Below are 16,758 nucleotides of genomic sequence, written 5' to 3' on the forward strand. Positions count from 1 at the left end.
AAAAAGCTTCCAAAACTTCAATAGCGAGATGGATCACGTCTATAATCTCAAAAGCCTACTTATCAGAAGGGGTAGATTGTCCAGTAGGGATTAAAGCTCATTCTACTAGAGCGGTTTCGGCTTCTTGGGCCGAACGGGCAGGGGCATCCCTAGATCAGATTTGTAAAGCAGCTACATGGGCCAGAGTAGATACTTTCTGCAGGCATTATAAATTGGATGTGTTAGCAGCCCATCAAACGTCTTTTGGGAGAAAAGTTCTCCAGGCAGTTGTCCCACCCTAGAGGAGGTTTCTTTGGTATTCTCCAGCGTGCTGTCAGGGGGACGTCCTGGAAAATGGGTATTATACCTACCGATAATTCGGTTTCCAGGAGTCCATCCTGACAGCACTGTTATTTCCCCCCCAATGGTTTCTATTTTCATATGCTGTATATGTTGGTAAATAAAATTTTTGCAAAGTATATCTATCCTTGGTGTGTTACTTGTCAAATCACTGAGGGAAAGGGGGTGGAGTGGGACCTTTTAACCTCTCGTGTTGTGTTTCCTGTCCCTGCAAGGAGGAGGAGGACGTCCTCCAGCGTGCTGTCAGGATGGACTCCTGGAAACCGAATTATCGGTAGGTATAATACCCATTTTTACATGAAAATTGTAAGCTATGGCTAGAAAATTGCAGCCCAAATCTGCATCTTTGTGATGCACTGAAAGAATTGACATGCTTTAAAAAAAAAATACAGCTAACAAAAAAAAGAAGAGAAGCCCAAGAAAACAAATGGAACGGTGTGAATGGAATTTTGGAAAGCATGATTTGTGCATGGGCGGTAACTAGGGCATTGACTGTAATGGTGTCGACGTGCACCCTGTCCTGCACCATTTTTGGACGTATACACCTACTGGAGATGGACACTCAGACATAGTGTACTACGTCTCACTGCACATTCACTGTGTCCGTACCACTAGCCTATGGCCCTGCTTCCGAATCCTATTTTGTGGGGGTTCGGACGTAAGCGTTAGTGGGGATTAACGCAATATGAAAGGGGCCTGAGAAGGGCTGATCCTACTGATAGATCCCCTTTAATTGTGGCCATTTTTGGTGCTTTGTTTTTATTCTTTGCCTCTGAGAAAAGCTGTAACTTTTTGTTTTACTTTTTTTTTCTTTAGAATACCATAATTGTATTTTTGAATGTCAACATTTATTTAACCATGTAATGCGCTGAAGACTGTGAAAATTAAATTTCGAGTCTAGTAAAACTGAAATAACAAAGAAAAACCCGCAGTTTTGCTATTGTTGTTTGGTTTTTGTTGTTTTTTAAAGCAGTAAAATGACTTGGTGACTTGGTTCTGCAGGTCAGCAAAATTACAGTGAGTCAAAGCATTTTTATGTTTCTACAGATGGAGTTGTTTGGGCTTGTTTTTTTTTTTCTGGGCAAGCTATTGGTACTGGGTGATCTGTTGGTACAATTTTGAAGTACATAAGACCTTTTGATCACTTTTTATTAAAAAAAAATTTGGGGAAAGGCAAAATAACAAAAAAGGGTCAGTTGTATATTTTATTATTTTTTTTCTTGTGTAAAGATTTAAATAATTTTTATATTTACTAAGATCTGACTAATGTATACGCCATACACCTGTGTACCTGACATGTGACATACATGTTTCTCACATATCAGGAAGTGGTTAATCTGAACACATCCGGCAATGTGAAGCTGGCTAGAACCTCATTCAGACGTCAGTGATTTTTTTTTTTTCTTATGCAAACACATGACCGCGTTACATCAGTGTTTTTGATAATATACAAAAAAACTTGGAGGTTTATCAGACCTCTATCAGTCAGTAAAAAACAGATGACATCCGAGTACTGACCTTTTTTTTTTTTTTTACCTCCACAGCCCCATAGATTTGCATTCTAGTATTGGCAAATTTGACCCATGGGTCAGTTAAAAGCTGGACATGTATCTTTTGTTTTTGTGCGGACACTCGTCCACATAAAATAGGATGTGAACTGCTCCATAGACTATATTAGGTTCAGGTTCTATCCCTGAAAAACATTATCATGTGAAAAACTGATTTCTGAATCAGGCGTTAAAGCATAGGCGTCAAACTGCAGTCCCACGAGCCGAATTTGGCCCTCCATGCCATTCTTACTGCTCGTGAGGTCAGGACACACTTCAACATTGCTCTGACCAGCTCTCTATATGGGTAAAATGGAGAGCCGGTATGAGCAGTGTTTGAAGTGTGTGCCTGAGCTCAAAATCTAAGATGGCAGTCGCCCCCTGTATTGGTGCCATCCCCTGTACAAGCACTGTCTGACACAGCCAGTGCTTAGCAAAGAGGGCGAAGCTGATGAGATCTCTTAATCTGAGTTTATGTAGCCAATAGAGCGGTGCCAGCACAAGGAGCCGGTGTCATCTTTGTGAATGAACAGTGCACACCATGAACACAGTCAGCCAGCACAAAGGGTGAACGCAGTGATCACAGTCAGCCTGCACAAATGGTGAATGCAGTTGTAAGAGGGTGGTGCTGTTATGGACAGTAAGGAACACTCTGTCAATTTAAGAGTCCTGACCTCCTTGTCTGGCCTGATGGAATGATCTGCTTCTCCCCTGCAATAGACTGTGTGAATGAACTAGACTGAGCAGAGGGTGGGGTGGAGCCTGGTCAGCGTGTGAGAACTGAAGCTGCTGCAGAGAGAACTTTGTGGTGTTTTGCTGCAAGAGAGGACCCACAGCCTGTAATGGAGTGGACTAGTGAAATTTGATAGACTTTTCCGGGTGCAGCAAGAGTGGCTGTCCTGTGTGAGTTTGAGAAGCCACAAAGATACCGAGAAAGGGATTTACAGTTTCCAGGAGCACCTCCAGGACCCCGAAGCAAGGGGAAGACCACGTTTCATGGAGCTGGCAGAAAGCCATGCGCACCACCGTACTAGACTGCTGGGGCCCCCCTGGGACTGGATCTGAGTCCCCAACATCACCGTGAGTTTGTTCCTGTTTTGTGCACATGTCAGGGCCTACTGTAGGCTTTGATAGTAAGAACACGGCAGCTGTGAGGCCTGCTTAGTGAAGGCCAGGGAGGTTATACATAGAGTAGCATTATTCTTTGTTTATTGTTTGCATTTACTTGTGGGACATATATTGAGTCTGTAACAGTTGGAGCACCGTGCTATTTTACGGACAAGCTAAAGAATATAACTCTTGTAAATTATCTTTTGCCATTGCATACCCCTGTTTGCATCTTCCTCATCCACTTCATTCCTAACCATCCAGTAAATCTACCCTTTGTTGTTTGCACCTCATCTTGTGTATGGTAGTCTTCCTGCACCGTGTTGGTCCCCAGGCCATCGCTTCAATTGGTGCTGCGAGCAGGGTACTGTCACCAAGATGGAGGCAGCAGACAGCAACGGCGGGAATGTTAATGGAGATGCTGTGGGCATTGGTGGAACCCCTGCAAGGACACTCCCTATGGGCATCATATTTAGTGTGCTACCAAAGTTTGACGGCAATAATATGCCATTGTCTGACTGGGTGTCCCGGCTGCAAAGCACCCTGAAGATTTATAACATCAGTCCAGACCTTGAAGCGGACATTGCTTTAACTGCCCTAGATGGAGAAGCCCGTAGAAACGTCTGCCTACAACCAGAACTCACCCACAGTACCCTGAAGGAGCTAGGGAAGTTCCTAGAAGAGATCTACAGCGAGACTGCTAGCGCCGGACACCTTCCCGCCAAATTTTTCTCTAGGCTGCAGTGGGAAGAAGAAGGAATTTCTCAGTATGCAACAGCACTGCAAGAAGTGTTAGCGGAGGTGCACAGAAAGGAGGCGGATGGATTTGGCGGCATGGGCTCTAATGACCGGATACTCCGGGAACAATTCATTCTAGGACTGCACAGCACATCCTTGAGGCGAGCAATGTCAGAACGGGTCTGGGCAGATCCGGCTCTTACATTGTCAAATCCTGGCGGAAACAGTGGCCCGAAGTAAAGAGGAGAGCCACGCATCTGGGGTGATGCGTGTCCAAGGCGCCAATACCGGAGGGGACCCAATCCATCAGGATATGCTGGTCCAGGTGGTGCAGGACTTGCAGCGGTCCCTTGTCAACATGCAAGAGAAACTGACCCAAATGGAGCGAAGAGTGGGGGAACTACAACAGTCTGACCCACCATATTCGTGCAACCATTCTTTGGCCTAACCGATAAGGGATCAGTGGGAGCAAGACCCCTCCCATCAGGCTTTGGAGGCACGAGGACAGGCTCCAGGTGCCCCCCGGCGAGGAGGTGGCATCCAATGCTGGGAATGTGGAGGATGGGGGCAACTTGCCAGAGACTGTCGGAACTATACTTAAGGCCAGCGGAAGCCGCCGTTAAACTACCAACCCCCACAGTAGTGCGGCCCTCTGCGGGGGGAGGCGAGGAGAGAGGCCGCCCCATATCATAACGAACACTTGATTGCTGGGTGTCCTATCCTATGTGCTGAATTCAAAGGAGTTCTAGTGGATTGCCTCATAGATACCGGGTCACAAGTGAAGACGATGCCAGAAACGTATTTCAAGCAGCATTTTCAGGCCCTGGCCAAACCAGAAAAGGAGACATTGATGCGGTTGTTTACTGCCAACCAACAACCGATCCCGGTCACAGGGGTCGTGTGGATGAATATTTGAATCTGTGGGCAAGAAGTGGGGAGAAAAGGGATCCTGATAGTCCCTGAGCCTATCAAAGATGTGCCTGTAGTACTGGGAATAAATAACCTACGTGAACTCGATCAGATTATGTTTACCAAACGGGGACCTGGATATTGGAAGATGGCTACTACACATAGGCCTACTCAAGAAGCCCTTCAACGACTGATCCACGTCTGTGGGATGCAGAAGAGTGTGCCATCCTATCAGACGGTAGGGGTTATCAGGGCTTCTGGTAAAGAACCCGTAATCCTGCCTCCCGAGCGAGAAACTATAGTATGCCTTCCAGTGGGGACGCATCGAAACCTTGACAGGTTGGAAGTGATTGTTCAATGTGTTTGTGTTTTTTTTTTTTTAACCATTTCAGACTATTGGATTAATAATGGATAGGTGTCATAATTGACGCCTCTCCATTATTAATCTGGCTTAATGTCACCTTACAATAGCAAGGTGACATTAACCCTTCATTACCCCATATCCCACCGCTACACGGGAATGGGAAGAGAGTGGCCAAGTGCCAGAATAGGCGCATCTTCCAGATGTGCCTTTTCTGGGGTGGTTTGGGGCAGATGTTTTTAGCCGGGGGGGGCAATAACCATGGAACCTCTCCAGGCTATTAATATCTGCCCTCAGTCACTGGCTTTACCACTCTGGCGGAGAAAATTGCGCGGGAGCCCACGCCAATTTTTACCGCCATTTAACCCTTTAATTTAATAGCTAGAACGCCCACATTTTGCACATACACACTACTAACATTAGTAGTGTGGAATATGCAAAAAAAATGGGGATATGACATGGTTTACTGTATGTAAACCATGTCTCATATGTCGGGTTTAGGAAGAAGATGGCAAAAGCAGGCAATTGAATTACCGGCTTTTAAGCTATCGCGCTGGATGAAATATTAATATATATACAGTGGGGCAAAAAAGTATTTAGTCAGTCAGCAATAGTGCAAGTTCCAAAACTTAAAAAGATGAGAGGCGTCTGTAATTTACATCATAGGTAGACCTCAACTATGGGAGACAAACTGAGAAAAAAAAATCCAGAAAATCACATTGTCTGTTTTTTTTATCATTTTATTTGCATATTATGGTGGAAAATATGTATTTGGTCAGAAACAAACAATCAAGATTTCTGGCTCTCACAGACCTGTAACTTCTTCTTTAAGAGTCTCCTATTTCCTCCACTCATTACCTGTAGTAATGGCACCTGTTTAAACTTGTTATCAGTATAAATAGACACCTGTGCACACCCTCAAACAGTCTGACACCAAACTCCACTATGGTGAAGACCAAAGAGCTGTCAAAGGACACCAGAAACAAAATTGTAGTCCTGCACCAGGCTGGGAAGACTGAATCTGCAATAGCCAACCAGCTTGGAGTGAAGAAATCAACAGTGGGAGCAATAATTAGAAAATGGAAGACATACAAGACCACTGATAATCTCCCTCGATCTGGGGCTCCACGCAAAATCCCACCCCGTGGGGTCAGAATGATCACAAGAACGGTGAGCAAAAATCCCAGAACCACGCGGGGGGACCTAGTGAATGAACTGTAGAGAGCTGGGACCAATGTAACAAGGCCTACCATAAGTAACACACTACGCCACCATGGACTCAGATCCTGCAGTGCCAGACGTGTCCCACTGCTTAAGCCAGTACATGTCCGGGCCCGTCTGAAGTTTGCTAGAGAGCATTTGGATGATCCAGAGGAGTTTTGGGAGAATGTCCTATGGTCTGATGAAACCAAACTGGAACTGTTTGGTAGAAACACAACTTGTCGTGTTTGGAGGAAAACGAATACTGAGTTGCATCCATCAAACACCATACCTACTGTAAAGCATGGTGGTGGAAACATCATGCTTTGGGGCTGTTTCTCTGCAAAGGGGCCAGGACGACTGATCCGGGTACATGAAAGAATGAATGGGGCCATGTATCGTGAGATTTTGAGTGCAAACCTCCTTCCATCAGCAAGGGCATTGAAGATGAAACGTGGCTGGGTCTTTCAACATGACAATGATCCAAAGCACACCGCCAGGGCAACGAAGGAGTGGCTTCGTAAGAAGCATTTCAAGGTCCTGGAGTGGCCTAGCCAGTCTCCAGATCTCAACCCTATAGAAAACCTTTGGAGGGAGTTGAAAGTCCGTGTTGCCAAGCGAAAAGCCAAAAACATCACTGCTCTAGAGGAGATCTGCATGGAGGAATGGGCCAACATACCAACAACAGTGTGTGGCAACCTTGTGAAGACTTTGAAGACTTACAGAAAACATTTGACCTCTGTCATTGCCAACAAAGGATATATTACAAAGTATTGAGATGAAATTTTGTTTCTGACCAAATACTTATTTTCCACCATAATATGCAAATAAAATGATTTTTTTCTCCGTTTGTCTCCCATAGTTGAGTTCTACCTATGATGTAAACTACAGACGCCTCTCAACTTTTTAAGTGGTGGAACTTGCACTATTGCTGACTGACTAAATACTTTTTTGCCCCACTGTATATGTGTCTACTGACATAGAGAGAGAGACAGTATATATGTTGTTACGATTTTTTGAGAACATGGATCCACTGTATGTCCGTATGTCGGATTTGCAAGCCTGTGAGAAAATCACGCAGTACGGATGCCATACGGATTACATACGGAGGATGGCATGAGCAAAATACGCTGACACACCCTGCCTACGGATGAGATACGGACCACTATTTTGGGGACTTTTCTGCGTATTACTGCCGTAAATTACGGACCATATTTTTATACGCTGAGTGTGACGCCGGCCTAAAGACTGGGAGAAAACAGTGAAAATTGAGTCTCTTTGAGTCTTTTGGAGGAAAGTTTTACAGGAGGATTTGAAGAATTTCTCCTCAGTTTCTGCTCGAAAGCCTCCTCAAAGAACTCTGTGCTCACAGGCACTAAGAGGAAACTCTATCCAATCCTCAAAACTTTTCAAAAACTTGAAGTTTTTGCTCCAAAAACTCAGAAAAAAGACTGTGCACATAGTCTTAACTATCACAGGTTTACCACGACAGAGAGGGGCCAGAAGACTGCAGCATCTGATGTCACATACTCCTGCACTGATTAGAAGCACTTCCCCTTCATATTAAACAGTGCAGGTTTCTGTTAGCAGTGCAGGACTTAAACTGTTCAGCTTAGAGTCTCTGAAGCCATCCTGCTTGGATGTTCTCAACTGTTCAGTTTGGCCACTCCCCTCTTCCATATTTACTCACCTCTGGCAATCTGGATTGCTAGTTTTAGTCTTCTACTGCCTGGGGTGGAGGTGTCAGTTGATGGTGTTTACAGAGTTGATCTGCGATTGTTGCTTTGTGTTTCTGCTGTGTGCAATTCATCATCCTCTCCTATTTTGCTTACCGCCCTTATCTCCCAGGTGTTCCTCTTTGTTGTCTGTGAGTGCATATTTGTATGTTTGCCTTTTTCATTTATCCCTGTACATCCTCCCTTGTTAGTCTGGTTTGTTTATATACATACACTATTGCTCTCTACTTTCCTGGGTGCGGAAGGGGGCAGATATAGGGCTAAATCAGGAGGTCTGATTCAGCAAGCTACGTGGTTCCCGCATCTTCACCATCCAAAGAAATCTAAGGAGCAGAGATAGCTAGGGCACCCCTAGGGTTAGGGGCAGGAAATGAACCCCTGGCCCTGGGTATTCTGACAGCAGAGTTGTGTCACTAACAGTATGTTCCTACCTAGATTTTAATTTTCATGAGTTCAAAAACCACAAGTGTTCAAGTAGAACTAGAAACCTCTTCAGGAGACTTTTTTGGCTAGGTTTTGGAGAAGTTTATTTTCCAGTTCACCACCTGACAGCACACTGGAGGACGTCCTTCTTATCCTTGATGGGACAGGAACACGAGAGGTTAAAAGGACCCTCCCCCTACCACCCTTCAGTGTTTTTCCTGTCCCATCAGGGATAGGAACGGAAGAGAGGATCTGCCGTTCTGTGCGGGGGGATGTGGATCGGGGGGGCTCTGCCTCACCCTTCCCTCCATGAGACACCCGCTGGCTGACACCCGCCCGAGGGTCCCTCGGCCTACCAGTGTAGCGCTGCTCCTGGTTTGGGGATCTCTTCTCCCTGGCGGGGGCTCTCGATCTCTCCGTCTGTCCCCTGGTGTGCGCGGCCCAGAGGCGACCTCTGCAGACGCCGGCGTCTCCATGCGGTCGCTGGGGGAACTGTTATGACCTGGTGGTTAGGACAATAATGGACCTGGTAGTTAAGAGCACACGGAATGACCTGATATATACTAATAATATAGGACGAGCTCTGAGACGTGGGAAATCTGCTGACCGCAATCCCTAATCCTATCACACACTAGAAATAGCCGTGGATTGCTCCTAACGCTCCCTATGCAACTCGTCACAGCCTAAGGAACTAGCTAGCCCTGAAGATAGGAAAATAAAGCCTACCTTGCCTCAGAGAAATTCCCCAAAGGAAAAGGCAGCCCCCCACATATAATGACTGTGAGTAGAGATGAAAATTACAAACACAGAGATGAAATAGATTTAGCAAAGTGAGGCCCGACTTACTGAACAGACTGAGGATAGGAAAGGTAACTTTGCGGTCAGCACAAAAAACTACAAAAAGACCACGTAGAGGGCGCAAAAAGACCCTCCGCACCGACTCGCGGTGCGGAGGCGCTCCGTCTGCGTCCCAGAGCTTCCAGCAAGCAAGACAAAAATCAAAATAGCAAGCTGGACAGAAAAATAGCAAACAAGAGAAAAACAAGCAGGAACTTAGCTTCTGCTGGGAAGACAGGTCACAAGAACGATCCAGGAGTGAACTAGACCAATACTGGAACATTGACAGGTGGCATGGAGCAATGATCTAAGTGGAGTTAAATAGAGCAGCCAGCTAACGAATTAACCTCGTCACCTGTGGAAGGAAACTCAGAAGCCGCAGCCCCACTCACAACCACCAGAGGAAGCCCATGGACAGAACCAGCCGAAGTACCATTCATGACCACAGGAGGGAGCTTGACAACAGAATTCACAACAGGGAACCAGTTCATCGCCGCACCTTCCTCTCTTTCCGGCCGCACGTCACTTCCGGTTTGCGGCTGAGGGGGATGGACGGCGTCTCTGCTACAGGAAGTGCAGGGAAAAGAGCGGTGGAGAGCGCTGGAGCGTCGTTTTGAAGATGAGGAACAGAATAAAAGGTATGGTGCAGGGGCAGCAGCGATCTCTAGAGCATCATGGAGGACGCAGCTAGAGCAGAGGGGCAGGAATCAGCAGCGCTAGTAAGTAGGGAAGCCCTGGGGAAAAAAAAAAAACGCTAGTACTTGCTATATATATATATATATATATATATATATATATATATATATATATAATTTTTTTTTTTTTATTTATTTTTTTTTTCTTCATAGGCAGCCTCCCTGTCTGAGAAATCGGTAAAGAAGCCCAGTAGGAATAAGAAGTGTCCTATCTGTGCGGTTAAGCTAAAGGATTCCTGGAATAAACCCCTATGTGAAGCATGCACCTGCAAAGTCATAGGAGAGGAACAGGCGTCTCTTATGTCAAATATGAGAGCCATGATAAGGGAGGAAGTTCAGGCTTCAGTCTCAAGTCTGGTACTCCCTCAAGTCTCACCTTCACCTTCGGAGAGGCCGAGGAAAAGGCAGAGGGTCGAGTACTCTTCCATAGACTCATCATCCTGTGGGTCGGAGGTAGAGGAAGAAGATGAGAGTAGAGATCCCCCGGAGAAAGGGAGAAGATATCTGTTCTCCGCCGCAGACACTGGAGAACTGTTGGAAGCAGTGCGGCATACCATGCAGATCGAGGAGCCGCAGCCATCTTGCTCTGTTCAGGATGAGATGTTTGGGGGCCTGCGCTCACAGACCTCTAAAGTCTTCTCTGTAAACTCCCATATCAGATCTATGATTCTGGAGGAATGGAAGGAAGCCGAGAAAAGACTGACTATCCCTAAGGACTTCAGACTTCGCTTGCCGTTCAATCCAGATGAAGTTAAAGAGTGGGTCGATATACCAAAAATTGTCATACCTTTGGCTAAAGTCTCCAAAATGACGGCGATTCCGTTTGAGAACTCGTCCAATTTAAAAGAGCCCATGGACAGGAAGGCAGATGGCCTTCTAAAAAGGGCCTGGGAAAGTTCCTCGGCGATTATTGGGGCTAATATTGCAGCGACATCAGTAGCCGCTCCATGGACCTTTTGCTAGATGATCTTCAAGATCAATTGATAGACAAGACTCCCAGAGAAACTATTCTAAAATCCCTTCCTTTGCTAAAACTAGCAACTACCTTCTTGGCAGACGCTTCTGCAGAATCGGTTAGGTTCGCGGCTAGAGGTCAATCTCTATCGAATGCAGCCCGTAGAGCTATCTGGCTTAAGAGCTGGTCGGGGGACATGCACTCTAAGAATAAATTGTATTCTATACCCTTTTCCGGGGGCAAGGTCTTCGGACCGGTCCTCGACGATATTTTAGAAAAAGCCGCAGATGTCAAGAAAGGTTTTCCGGAAGAAAAGCCGAAAAAATTCCAGCCCTTTCGGAGGCCCCGCTATATTCAAAAACCCGATTATAGGGGTAAGGGAAAGCAGGGTAGATGGAGCTACCAAAAAGGGGGGGATAACAGGCCTAAAAATAAAGAAACGAGCTACTCTGGACCAGGGTCCAGTTACCGCAGAAAATGACGCCATCAGAGTAGGGGGTCGTCTGACAGGATTTCTGGGAGGTTGGAGGGAGATCACAACAAGTCCATGGGTCTTACAGATAGTATCCCAAGGATACAAAATAGAATTTACATCCCTTCCTCCCGAAAGATTCCTGGTATCCAGCTCCCATCTAAAACTGTCATCCCCCATGTGGTCAGATATTCAAGACCTTTTAAAAATGGCGGCCATTGTTCTGGTACCCCCTCAGGAAGAGTGCAGGGGTCACTACTCCAATCTCTTCTCAATAACAAAACCATCGGGAGAATCGAGAACGATTATAAATTTAAAACATCTGAACAATTGGGTCCTTTACAAAAGGTTCAAGATGGAGTCGATTCGGTCTACCATCCCTCTGTTGGGAAAAGACCTGGTAATGTGCACTCTAGACTTAAAGAGTGCATATTACCATGTACCCATCTATCTAAGTCATCAGAGGTTCCTGCGGTTCGCGGTAATCTTGGAAGGAAAGATCTTCCATTTCCAATTCCGCTGTCTCCCCTTTGGCCTGGCTTCCGCTCCCAGGGTTTTTACAAAACTTATGGTGGAAGTAGTCGCTTTCCTGAGGAATCAGGATATAATGGTGGTCCCCTACTTAGACGACTTCTTAATAGCGGCAGACTCAGAAGTCCAGCTCAGAATCAGCTGTCAGTCCCTCATCTCAACACTAGAGAATCTGGGATGGATTCTAAATTGGGAGAAATCAGATCTAATCCCAAAACCCAGAATAAAATTCTTGGGAGTCATGCTCGATTCGCAAGCAAGAATGTCCTTTCTTCCAGAAGACAGGCTAAAGGGCATAATACAGAAGATCCGTCACTTTTCCCGAGGTCGAAATACGATCAGAGACGGGATGAAAATACTAGGTCTGATGACGGCATGTATTCCTTGCGTAAGATGGAGCCAGTTTCATTCTCGACAGCTTCAGAGGGGAGTTCTGAGAAGCTGGAACAGAAGACAGAGCTCACTGAACCGGACCCTGAGCCTTACTCCGCAGGTCAAAAGATCTCTGGTGTGGTGGACTCTTCCCAGGAACCTCCGACTGGGGGTGCCATGGCTTCAAACACCAAGCGTTTCAGTTACAACAGATGCCAGTCAGCTCGGTTGGGGAGGTCATGTACTGGGAAGATATTTTCAAGGTCGCTGGGAAGAGGAAGACAGCAACCAGTCATCAAACCACAGAGAACTACAGGTGGTTTGGGAGGTCTTGACGGCGGCGCAGCATCTGCTGCAGAACAAACACGTGAAGGTCTTCTCAGACAACACGACAACGGTAGCCTTCCTGCGGCATCAAGGGGGTCTAAGACATCCGGCATTACAAGACCTGGCGGAACGGATATTCAGGTGGGCAGAAAGATCGGTTCTGTCAATCACAGCGATCCACCTGGAGGGTTCCAAGAACCAGTTGGCAGATTTCCTCAGCAGGAAAAGCGTATCCCCCACGGAGTGGGAACTGAACGAGGTGTTCAAAGATCTGTGTCAACGTTGGGGGATGCCGACGGTGGACCTATTCGCTACAAAGGGAAACGCGAAGCTCAAGATCTTCTCCCTAAACCCTTGGGAGAGTCCAGCCGCGATCGATGCCTTCTCACAACCCTGGAACCGCGGTTTTCTGTATGCATTCCCTCCTCTAGCGATGATTCCGAGGACACTCAGAAAGATCTGAGAGGACGGGGCCAAGGTCATACTCATAGCTCCTCACTGGCCGAAACGCGGTTGGTTTCCATTGTTAAGAAAACTGTCAGTGGAGGAACCCCTCCTGTTACCAGAAAGAGAGGATCTTCTTCTACAAGGGCCAGTCCTACACCAGAATCCAGGAGCACTCCAGCTGGCGGCCTGGATCCTGAACGGAAGGTCTTGAGAGCAAAAGGGCTTTCAGATGATGTCATTTCTAACCTTCAAGCCAGCAGGAAGCCGGTGACATCGATTATTTATACGAAAATATGGAAGCGATTCTGTGGGTTTTGAGGAGAGACGACAGTTGATACTGACCATCCAAATATCCCCAAAATTCTTGACTTTCTGCAGTCAGGGTTTCAAAAAGGCCTTAGACCAAGTACATTAAGGGTCCAGATAGCGGCCCTGAGTGTATTTTTTGATTTTTCCCTTTCTGCCCATCCCTGGATTAGCCGTTTCTCTAGAGCAGTCCAGAGATTAAAGCCATTGATTAGAAGGTCAGTCCCGCCGTGGGATCTGAACTTGGTTCTAAATTTCCTATGTGAACAGGCGTGGGATGTATCAGGGGATATAGAAATTGATAAACGCTCCCTTAAAACCGCTTTTTTAGTTGCGATCACGTCGGCAAAAAGATTGGGGGAACTACAGGCTCTGTCGGTGCAGAATCCATATTTGCAGATATTCGAGGATAAATTAGTACTCAGACTCGATCCGGCGTTTCTCCCTAAAGTCGTGTCAGATTCCAATATGAATCAGGAGATCGTTTTACCATCATTTTGCCAGTTCCCTAAAAATCAGAAGGAAAGATTTTACCATAACTTAGACGTAAGAGACTCGGTGCTCAGGTACCTCGATTTATCCAGACCCTGGAGAGGGGACAACAATTTGTTCATCGAGTTCAGGGGTCCAAATAAAGGTAGGAAAGCGTCTAAAGCGACTATCGCACGGTGGATAAAATCCACGATCAATTTAGCTTATAAAGCTAGCTGGCAAAATTCCCCGGTCAACATCAAAGCCCATTCATCTAGGGCCATGGCCACGTCATGGGCAGAGAAAGGGGGGGCAACGGCAGATCAGATCTGCAGAGCTGCATCATGGTCTAGCCTTAGTACTTTTTCTAAACACTATAAGTTAGATGTAGTGTCGCCTCAGTTGGCTTTTGGTAGAAAGGTACTTCAAGCAGTGGTCCCTCCCTAAATACCATTCTCCTTTGGTATTTCTCCAGTGTGCTGTCAGGTGGTGAACTGGAAAACAGTAATTAGACCTACTGGTAATTGTATTTCCAGGAATCCATCCTGACAGCACTATTAGTTCCCTCCCTAATGTATCATCTTTATACTCATGTGATGTAACATTTGTATGATTGATTACTTTGTTGGAATAAACCTGTGTTTTTGCATCCATCCAGATGTGTTACTTTGGAAAAGCACTGAAGGGTGGTAGGGGAAGGGTCCTTTTAACCTCTCGTGTTCCTGTCCTATCAAGGATAAGAAGGACGTCCTCCAGTGTGCTGTCAGGATGGATTCCTGGAAATACAATTACCAGTCGGTCTAATTACTGTTTTTTCCTGAAGCATTTCTAGAAGCTGATTGGAAGAGGTTTTGGAAAAAAAATGTTTTTGTAGCTCTTTGATTGAAGCTATTTTATAGAGGTTTCATGATCTGCTTCAAAGAAGTGACATACACTTTCATTTTCCCACAGGAGTTTTGCAAAACCTCTTCAGCAATAGAAAGGCTGAAAAACTTGCCATATGAACATCAAAGTGGATTTCCCATAGACATGAGTTTTTTAAGCAGATTTTGGAAAGCTTGTTTAAAAAACATCTATGTTGGTGTAACACCTGCCAGTGCCTCTTACTCACCATCCCAGTCAGAGCAGCATACTCCGGAGCTGCCACCTCCTTAACTATGCACGCCGCAGTGTGCTCCATTGCTGCATGCATGTGCTCCCCTGCTCTTAAAGGGGCAGCGCGCACATATGGTGAAATGGCCCCAGTAAACAGTTGGAAGGCATATAGTTAATTTAATTTCCTGCAAGGTGTCTCCCGGCCAAGAGCTGGAAGGCATCTTGCATAAAAAGCACCCTCCCCAATATGGAGGTGCCTGAGCAACCAGTATAGTTTAGTCTTAGTGGTGTTAGTGTACGCAACTGTATGTTTCCAGGCCGCTCATCCTTAGTCTGTAAAATTATTCCTGTATTCTGTGTTTTCATTAACCTAGTGTAGATTGTGTTCCTGTGATCGCTTTCCTTATCCTGAAACTGCATCCGCAGTACCTATATCCAGTTTCCTGGTTCCAGTGTGGACAGTCATGGTTCTGTTGTGCCTTGTCCTAGTGCGGCCAGCTCCAGAACTGTTTCCTGATATCTACAAGTGTGAACCAGAACCTAACCTTGGTCACATCTCTCTGTGTCAGCGAGACCCCTGGGATTGGCAGCTGCAGTACCTGCACCAGCCTTGGAGTTTTATCTGGTGGCTGCCTGCAGCCGGATCTGTCTTCAGCAAACACCAGGTAGTTGCATAGCTACGCACCTCTGGTATAGTGCGACGCACGGGCGCCTTGCACTACTGTAGATCTTGATATCATGGTATGGTGGAACGCAGATATGGCCGCTTTGAACCGCAACATGTTTCATTTTCAATTAGCAGCACATGCATGCCTTAATCCTCAGTAATTACATTATGCTAGACATCCCATTAGCTGTATCATATACATTTAAGGCTACTTTCACACTAGCGTTATCTGCAATCCGTCACAATGCGTCGTTTTGCAGAAAAACCGCATCCTGCAAAAGTGCTTGCAGGATGCGTTTTTTCCCCATAGACTTGTATTGACGACGCATTGCGACGGATTGCCACACGTCGCATCCGTCGTGCGACGGATGCGTCGTGCTTTGGCGGACCGTCGGGAGCAAAAAACGCTACATGTAACGCTTTTTGCTTATGACGGACCGCTTTTTCTGCCCCCACCTCCCCGCACCTCACAATGGGGCAGCGGATGCGCCGGAGAAATGCATCCGCTGCCTCCGTTGTTGTGTGCGTTAAACGCTAGCGTCGGAATCTCTGCCCGACGCATTGCGACGGGGAGATTCCGACGCTAGTGTGAAAGTAGCCTAAGGCCGGGAAATATCCTGTCTCATTGTCCACCCTATTCTACAGGGGAAGATGATCACAGTTATGATATAGTCTAAAGTAATGTAATAAATATACCAAGCATGCCACCTAAACATATAAAATCCTGTTTATGATGAACAGTTCAGTAATGAGAAAGCGTTATTCTGATAACAGTATCTGAATATTTAAATGATGTCTGACATCCCACACTAATGGTAGTGTATCCTTTCAAAATTTTCACTATCCCATTAGAATGTCGGTTGGAGACAGGGAGAAATAAGGAAAAACATTGGATTTGAAATTACAGGTGCAGTTGAAACCAGAAGTTTACATACACTATATAAAGAGACACATTTGCATGTTTTTCTCAATATCTCACATGAAATCAGAATAAACCTTTCCCGTTTTAGGTCAATTAGGCTTACCATAATTAATAATATTTGCCAATTACTTATTTGTATTACTTACTACTGCAAAGTCAAAAGTTTACATACGTTTCATTAGTACAGTACTTGGCACTAGGAATTTCGGGGCCCCATCCTGGCAACATTTTCAGGACCCCCCTTGAGACTCTGCTTAGGCTCCACCGCAGCCCCGCCTCCACTTCTCGAACTGTCCACAGT

The sequence above is a fragment of the Ranitomeya imitator genome, chromosome 4 (assembly GCF_032444005.1).
Source record: "Ranitomeya imitator isolate aRanImi1 chromosome 4, aRanImi1.pri, whole genome shotgun sequence".
Taxonomy (NCBI): domain Eukaryota; kingdom Metazoa; phylum Chordata; class Amphibia; order Anura; family Dendrobatidae; genus Ranitomeya; species Ranitomeya imitator.